This window comes from Arachis hypogaea, chromosome 1 (genome assembly GCF_003086295.3).
Source record: "Arachis hypogaea cultivar Tifrunner chromosome 1, arahy.Tifrunner.gnm2.J5K5, whole genome shotgun sequence".
NCBI classification, from domain to species: domain Eukaryota; kingdom Viridiplantae; phylum Streptophyta; class Magnoliopsida; order Fabales; family Fabaceae; genus Arachis; species Arachis hypogaea.
In genome coordinates, this window is record NC_092036.1 from 80,568,499 (window position 1) to 80,577,726 (window position 9,228).

Genomic DNA, 9,228 nt, shown 5'->3' on the forward strand with positions numbered 1-9,228 from the left:
TGTGCATTCCTGGCATCTGAATGCCAGGATGTTGCTTGTTTCTGGTGTTCAACGCCAGATCCATGCTCTGTTCTGGCGTTGAACGCCAGCCAGATGTTCCTTACTGGCGTTTGAACGCCAGTAAGTCCTTCCTCCAAGGTGTGATTTTTCTTCTGCTGTTTTTGATTCTGTTTTTAATTTTAGTATTTTTTTCGTGACTTCACGTGATCATGAACCTAATAAAACATAAAAGAACAATGAAAAAAAATAAATATAGATAAATAAAAAATTGGGTTGCCTCCCAATAAGCGCTTCTTTAATGTCAATAGCTTGACAGTGGGCTCTCATGGAGCCTCATAGGTGATCAGGTCAATGTTGTAGACTCCCAACACCAAACTTAGAGTTTGGCTGTGGCCTCCCAACACCAAACATAGAGTTTGATTGTGGGGGCTTTGTTTGACTCTGTACTGAGAGAAGCTTTTCATGCTTCCTCTCCATTGTTAAAGAAGAAGATCCTTGAGCCTTAAACACAAGGTAGTCCCCATTCAATTGAAGGACTAATTCTCCTCTGTTAACATCTATTACAGCTCATGCTGTGGCTAGGAAAGGTCTTCCAAGGATGATGCATTCATCCTCCTCCTTCCTAGTGTCTAAGATTATGAAATCAGCAGGGATGTAAAGACCTTTAACCTTTACTAATACGTCCTCTACTAATCCATAAGCATGTCTTACTGACTTGTCTGCCATTTGTAATGAGAACATGGCAGGTTGTACCTCAATGATTCCCAGCTTCTCCATTACAGAGAGTGGCATAAGATTTATACCTGACCCCAGGTCACACAGAGCTTTTTGAAAGATCATGGTGCCTATGGTGCAGGGTATTACGAATTTGCCAGGATCTTGTCTCTTTTGAGGTAAAGTTTGCTGAACTCATGTATCTAATTCACTAATGAGCAAGGGAGGTTCACCTTCCCAAGTCTCATTGCCAAATAACTTGGCATTCAGCTTCATGATAGCTCCTAAATATTGAGCAACTTACTCTCCAGTTACATCTTCATCCTCTTCAGAGGAAGAACAGTCTTCAGAGCTCATGAATGGAAGAAGGAAGTATAATGGGATCTCTATGGTCTCTATATGAGCCTCAGATTCCCTTGGGTCCTCAATAGGGAACTCCTTCTTGCTTGAGAGAGTCCCATGAGGTATTCCTCATTGGGATTTGCGTCCTCTCCTTCCTCTCTAGGTTCGGCCATATTGATTATATCAATGGCCTTGCACTCTCTTTTTGGATTCTCTTCAGTATTGCTTGGGGGAGTACTAGGAGGAGTTTCAGTGATTTTTTTACTCAGCTGGCCCACTTGTGCCTCCAGATTTCTAATAGAGGACCTTGTTTCACTCATGAAACTTAAAGTGGCCTTAGACAGATCAGAGACTAAATTTGCTAAGTTAGAGGTACTCTGTTCATAATTCTCTGTCTGTTGCTGAGAAGATGATGGATAAGGATTGATATTGCTGATCCTATTTCTTCCACCATTATTAATGCCTCGTTGAGGCTTTTGTTGATCCTTCCATGAGAAATTTGGATGATTTCTCCATGATGAATTATAGGTGTTTCCATAAGGTTCACCCATGTAATTTACCTTTGCCATTGCAGGGTTTTCAGGATCATAAGCTTCTTCTTCAGAAGATGCCTCTTTAGTACTGTTGGATGCATTTTGCCATCCATTCAGACTTTGAGAAATCATGTTGACTTGCTGAGTCAATATTTTGTTCTGAGCCAATATGACATTCAGAGCATCAATTTCAAGAACTCCCTTCCTTTGAGGCGTCCCATTATTCACGGAATTCCTCTCAGAAGTGTACATGAACTGGTTATTTGCAACCATATCAATAAGTTCTTGAGCCTCTGCAGGCGTTTTCTTTAGGTGAATGGATCCACCTGCAGAATGGTCCAATGACATCTTAGAGAACTCAGATAGACCATAATAGAATATATCTATCATGGTCCATTCTGAAAACATGTCAGAAGGACATCTTTTGGTTATCTACTTGTATCTTTCCCAAGCTTCATAGAGGGATTCACCCTCTTTTTGTTTGAAGGTCTGAACATCCACTCTAAGCTTGCTCAGCTTTTGAGGAGGAAAGAACTTAGCCAAGAAGGCCGTGACCAGCTTATCCCAGGAGTCCAGGCTATCTTTAGGTTGAAAGTCCAACCATGCTCTAGCTCTGTCTCTTACAACAAAAGGGAAAAGCATGAGCCTGTAGACTTCAGGATCTACTCCATTAGTCTTAACAGTCTCACAGATCTGCAAGAACTCAGTTAAGAACTGGTAGGGATCTTCTGATGGAAGTCCATGAAACTTGCAGTTCTGTTGCATTAGAGCAACTAATTGTGGTTTCAGCTCAAAATTGTTTGCTCCAATGGCAGGAATTGAGATGATTCTTCCATCAAACTTGGAAGTAGGTGTAGTATAATCACCAAGCATCCTCCTTGCATTATTGTTGTTGGGTTCGGCTGCCATCTCCTTTTCTTGTTCGAAAATTTCAGCAAGGTTATCTCTGCATTGTTGTAATTTAGCTTCTCTTAGTTTCCTCTTCAGAGTCCTTCAGGTTCTGGATCAACTTCAACAAGAATGTCTTTTTCCTTGTTCCTGCTCATATGAAAGAGAAGAGAGCAGAAAAAGAAGAGGAATCCTCTATGTCACAGTAAAGAGGTTTTGTATTGTTAGTAGTAGAAGAAATGGAATAAAAGTAAAGAAGAATGAATAATCCAAACACAAGGGTGAGGATAGGGGCAGTGATTTGAGATGAAGAGAAGTGTTAGTAAATGAATGAATAAATAGAATAAGATGAGAGAGAAGTTTTCGAAAACAATTTTGAAAAGGAGTTAATGATTTTTGAAAATTAAGATAAGAAATAAAATTAAAATTAAAATTTAAAACAATTAATTAATTAAAAATAATTTTTGAAAAAGAGGGAGGTATTTTCGAAAATTAGAGAGAGAAAAGTTGTTAGGTGGTTTTGAAAAAAATAAGAAACAAACAAAAAGTCAAATAGTTAGTTGAAAAAGATTTGAAAATCAAATTTGAAAAGATAAGAAGATAAGAAGATAAGAAGTTAGAAAAGATATTTTAAAATCAATTTTTTGAAAAAAAGGTAAAATTTTGAAAAAGATATAATATAAAAGATAAAATAAAAAGATATGATTAAAAAGATATGGTTAAAAACGATTTAATTTTTTTTAAAAATTAAAATTAATTACTTAACTAACAAGAAACTAAAAGATAAGATTCTAGAATTTAAAGATTGAACCTTTCTTAACAAGAAAGTAACAAACTTCAAATTTTTGAACCAATCACATTATTTGTTAGTTAAGTTTTGAAAATTTTGAAATAAAATTAAGAAAAAGATTTTGAAAAATAATTTTTGAAATTTTCGAAAATCATGAAAGAAAAATGAAAGAGATTTGAATTTTGAAAAAGTTTTAAAAGATAAGATTTAAAATTTGAAAATTTGACTTGACTTATAAGAACTAACTAATTTTAAAAATTTTTGACTAAGTCAACTCAAATTTTCGAAATTATGAGAAAAAAAAGGAAAAGATATTTTTTTGATTTTTGAATTTTTAATGATGAGAGAGAAAAACAACAAAAATGACTCACAACATGAAAATTATGAATCAAAACACATGATGCATGCAAGAACACTATGAATGTCAAGATGAACACCAAGAACACCTTGAAGATCATGATGAACATCAAGAACATATTTTTGAAAAATTTTTGAAGCAAAGAAAACATGCAAGACACTAAACTTAGAAATCTTTCATGTTTAGACACTATGAATGCAAAAATGCACATGAAAAACATCATACAACACAAAACAAGAAAACATCAAGATCAAACAAGAAGACTTACCAAGAACAACTTGAAGATCATGAAGAACACTATGAATGCATGAATTTTTGAAAAATGCAAGAACAATATGAATATGCAATTGACACCAAACTTAAAAGTTGACTTAGGACTTAAACAAGAAACATAAAAATATTTTTGATTTTTATAATTTTATTATTTTTTTTGGATTTTATTTTATATTTTTCGAAAAAAACATATAGAAAAAGGAAAATAAGAAATTCAAAATTTTTAAGAAGAATTCCAGGAATCTTTCAATGTTAGCCTAAAGCTCCAATCCAAGGGTTGGGCATGGCTTAATAGCCAGCCAGCTTTAGAAGATATAAATTAGGCATGCAACAGCTGATATTTCATCCAACTCCATATACATACCCGTTATGTTGACAAGTGGAAGCCTCAATCCAAAAGGATTTGGATATGGCTTTACAGCCAGTCAGGCTTCAACATGTTACTAGGAAACTCTAGAATTCATTTTTAAAAATTTTGGAATAATTTTCGAAAACAAAGGGAAAAAGTTTGAAAAATATTTTTGAAAACTTTTTGAAAAGAAAATAAAAAAAGAAAATTACCTAATCTGAGCAACAAGATGAACCGTCAGTTGTCCAAACTCGAACAATCCCCGGCAACGGCGCCAAAAACTTGGTGCACGAAATTGTGATCATCAACAATGGCGCCAAAAACTTGGTAGCGCTCTTAAACATGAATCACACTTAGTCACAACTCCGCACAACTAACCAGCAAGTGCACTAGGTCATCCAAGTAATACCTTACGTGAGTAAGGGCCGATCCCACGGAGATTGTTGGTATGAAGCAAGCTATGGTCATCTTGTAAATCTTAGTTAGGCGGATAGTAAATGTTATGGAGTTTTCGAATAATAAATAAAGCAGAAAATAAAGATAGAGTTACTCATGTAATTCAATGGTGGGAATTTCAGATAAGTGTGTGGAGATGCTTGTCCCTGTTGGATCTCTGCTTTCCTACTGTCTTCCTTCAATCCTTCTTATTCCTTTCCATGGCAAGCTGTGTGTAGGGCATCACCGTTGTCAATGGCTACATCCCATCCTCTCAGTGAAAAAGGTCCAAATGCTCTGTCACGGCACGGCTAATCATCTGTCGGTTCTCGATCATGTTGGAATAGAATCCCTTGATTCTTTTGCGTTTGTCATCACGCCCAACAATCGCGAGTTTGAAGCTCGTCACAGTCATTCAATCCCTGAATCCTACTCGGAATACCACAGACAAGGTTTAGACTTTCCAGATTCTCATGAATGCCGCCTTCAATCTAGCTTATACCACGAAAATTCTGATTAAGGAATCCAAGAGATATGCGCCCGGTCTAAAGTAGAACGGAAGTGGTTGTCAGTCACGCGTTCATAGGTGAGAATGATGATGAGTGTCACGGATCATCACATTCATCATGTTGAAGTGCAACGAATATCTTAGAACAGGAATAGCTGAATTGAATAGAAAATAGTAGTAATTGCATTAAAACTTGAGGTACAGCAGAGCTCCACACCCTTAATCTATGGTGTGTAGAAACTCCACCGTTGAAAATACATAAGTGATGAAAGTTCAGGCATGGCCGAATGGCCAGTCCCCCAAACGTAATCAACAGACCGAATGATCAAAAGACTAAACCCCTAGTATAATAGTTAAAAGTTCTATTTATACTAGACTAGCTACTAAGGTTTACAGAAGTAAGTAATTGATGCAGAAATCCACTTCCGGGGCCCACTTGGTGTGTGCTTGGGCTGAGCTTGAACTTTACACGAGCTGAGGCTTCTTTTGGAGTTGAACACCATGTTGTAACGTGTTTTTGGCGTTCAACTCTGGTTCGTGACGTGTTTCTAGCGTTTGACTCCAGAATGCAGCATAGAACTGGCGTTGAGCTCCAGTTTACGATGTCTAATCACGAATAGATTATAGATTATTATATATTGCTGAAAAGCTCTGGATGTCTACTTTCCAACGCCGTTAAGAGCGCGCAATTTGGAGTTCTATAGCTCGAGAAAATCTATTTCGAGTGCAGGGAGGTCAGATTCCAACAGCATCAGCAGTCCTTTGTCAGCCTCCTTATCAGAGTTTTGCTCAGGTCCCTCAATTTTAGCCAGAAATTACCTGAAATCACAGAAAAACACACAAACTCATAGTAAAGTCCAAAAATGTGAATTTAGCATAAAAACTAATGAAAACATCCCTAAAAGTAGCTAGATTACACTAAAAGCTATCTAAAAACAATGCCAAAAAGCGTATAAATTATCCGCTCATCAATGCTTAAGCTCAAAATTGTTTACTCCAATAGTAGGGATTGAGATGCTTCTTCCATGGAAGTTGGAATTTGGTGTAGTAAAGTCACCAAGCATCTTCCGTGGACCTCCACCATTGTTATTGGGTTCGGCCATCTCTACTTTTTTTTCAAAAATTTCGGTAAAGTTCTCTTCAGAGTGTTGTGTTTTAGCTTCTCTTAGCTTCCTCTTCAGAGTCCTTTTAGGTTCTGGATCAGCTTCAACAAGAATGTTCTTATCCTTGCTCTTGCTCATGTGAAAAAGAAGAGAACAGAAAAGAAGAGGAATCCTCTATGTCATAGTATAGAGATTCCTTTATGTGAGTAGAAGAAGATAAGAATAGGAGAAGGAGAAGAGAAGAATTCGAACACAGAGAGGAAGAGAAGGTTCGAATTATAAGAAGAAGAGAAGAGTGTTCGTAATTAAATAAATAAATAGAAGAAGATGAGAGAGAGGGTTTTCGAAAATAATTAAAATGAAAAGAAAAATATTTTTGTTTTTATTTTAAAATTTATTTAGCATTCGAAAATTAAGAGAGGAAATAAAATTAAAATTAAAATTTGAAATAATTAGTTAATTAAAAGAATTTTGAAAAAGAGGAAGGTGATTTTCGAAAATTAGAGAGAGAAAAGTAGTTAGGTGGTTTTGAAAAAGATAAGAAATAGTAAAACAAACAAAAAGTCAAGTAGTTAATTGAAAAAGATTTGAAAATCAATTTTGAAAAGATAAGAAGTTAGAAAAAGTTATTTTGAAATTAAAGTTTAAAAATGATATGATCTAAAAAAGATATGTTTGAAAAGATATGATTAAAAAGATATGATTGAAAATTATTTTGAAAACGATTTGAAAAAGAAATTTAGAAAGATTTGATTTTGAAAATTAAAGTTAATAATTTGACTAACAAGAAACTAAAAGATATGATTCTAAACTTTAAAGTTTGAATCTTTCTTAACAAGAAAGTAACAAACTTGAAATTTTTGAATCAAAACATTAATTGTTAGTAATAATTTCAAAAATTATGAAATAAAGATAAGAAAAAGATTTTGAAAATCAATTTTTAAAAATATTTCGAAAAACATGAAATAAAAATGAAAAAGATTTGATTTTTGAAAAAGATTTTGAAAAGATAAATTTTTGAAAAAGATTTTGACAAAGTCAACTCAAAGATTTCAAAAATTATGAGTAAAATAAGGAAAAGATAGTTTTTTGATTTTTGAATTTTATGAGGAAAGAGAAAAACACAAAAATGACTCAAAACATGAAAATTTTGGATCAAAACCAATGATGCATGCAAGAACACTTTGAATGTCAAGATGAACACCAAGAACACTTTAAAGATCATGATGAATATCAAGAACTTATTTTTGAAAAATCTTTAAGAAAAGAAAAACATGCAAGACACCAAACTTAAAAATTTTTAATTGTTAGACACTAACAAAACAAGAATGCATATGAAAAACAAGAAAAGACACAAAACAAGAAAATTTAAAGATCAAACAAGGAGACTTATCAAGAACAACTTGAAGATCATGAAGAACACCATGCATGAATTTTTTGAAAATTTTAGGAAAATAAAAGCATGCAATTGACACCAAACTTACAATTTGACACTAGACTCAAACAAGAAACACACAAATTTTGGTTTTTATGATTTTATAAAATTATTTTGGATTTTTTGAAAATTATTTTTTTTGAAAATGAACGAAAAAAGAAGAAAAATTTTGAAAGATTCTTGAAAACTTTTTGAAAATAAAATAGAAGTTGAAACAAGAAAAAAATTACCTAATCTGAGCAACAAGATGAACCGTCAGTTGTCCAAACTAGAACAATTCCCAGCAACGGTGCCAAAAACTTGGTGCACGAAATTGTGATCTCAATGGTGCCAACAACTTAGTACGCACAATTGTAATCTCAACTGTTTTTCACAACTTCGCACAACTAACCAGCAAGTGCACTGGGTCGTCCAAGTAATAAACCTTACGTGAGTAAGGGTCGATCCCACGGAGATTGTCGGCTTGAAGCAAGCTATGGTCATCTTGTAAATCTCAGTCAGGCGGATTCAAATGGTTATAGAGTTTTGATAATTAAAAGATAAATAAAACATAAAATAAAGATAGAGATACTTGTGCAATTCATTGGTGGGAATTTCAGACAAGCGTATGGAGATGCGTTGTTGCTTTTGAATTTTTGCTTTCCTACTGCCTTCATCCAATCCTTCATATTCTTTCTATGGCAAGCTGTATGTTGGGTGTAACCGTTGTCAATGGCTACTTTCCGTCCTCTCAGTGAAAATGGTTGATAAACCAATATTTTATGATAAATCTTGTGCTTAAATTGAATGATTTTATCAACTCTTCACCCACTTATTCATATGAATTTGCATGGTTTTACAATTCCTTCCTTATGATATGACATATGAGAAAACATGTTTCCTATGCTTTAAAATTATTAAATTTAATTATCCTTTATTACCATTCGATGCCGTGATTTGTGTGTTGAGTACTTTCAGGTTTTATAGGGCAGGAATGACTTAAAGGATGGAAAGGAAACATACAAAAATGGAAGGAAAGCACAAATTGGAGTTTTTGAAGAAACTGAAAGCGACGCGAACGCGTGGCCCACGCAGACGCGTAATTAGTGCAAAGAGAATCGACGCGAGCACATGGATGACGTGAACGCGTGACTCGCGAAACACAACTAACGCAGACGCATGACTGACGCGACCACGTGGAAGAGAAAAACTTCAGATGACACGACCGCGTGGCCCACGCGGACGCGTGGCGTGCGCGATCTGCAGAATTTGCAGATGTCGGCCCCAGCAACTTCTGGGCCCTTTTTTTTGGTCCAGATCCAAGCCCAGAGAACACAGATTAAAGGGTTATAAATGGAGGAATCCATCCATTCAGGAAGATAGACGACATAAACTGGATACATCATACAACATACATTCATACATAGTTTTAGGATTTAGATGTAGCTTTTAGAGAGAGAGGCTCTCTCCTCTCTCTTAGGATTAGGATTATGATTCCTCTTAAAGGATTTAGGAATATTT

At 34.9% G+C, this 9,228-nt stretch overlaps 1 non-coding gene across 1 annotated transcript; it reads left to right on the forward strand.

Annotated features, from left to right (window-relative positions):
- The first annotated feature begins 1,995 nt into the window (after nucleotides 1–1,995).
- Nucleotides 1,996–2,099, forward strand: LOC112712924 (small nucleolar RNA R71). The gene has a single exon (XR_003157975.1). It is a non-coding gene; the product is annotated as a small nucleolar RNA R71 (small nucleolar RNA).
- The last annotated feature ends 7,129 nt before the right edge of the window (nucleotides 2,100–9,228 follow it).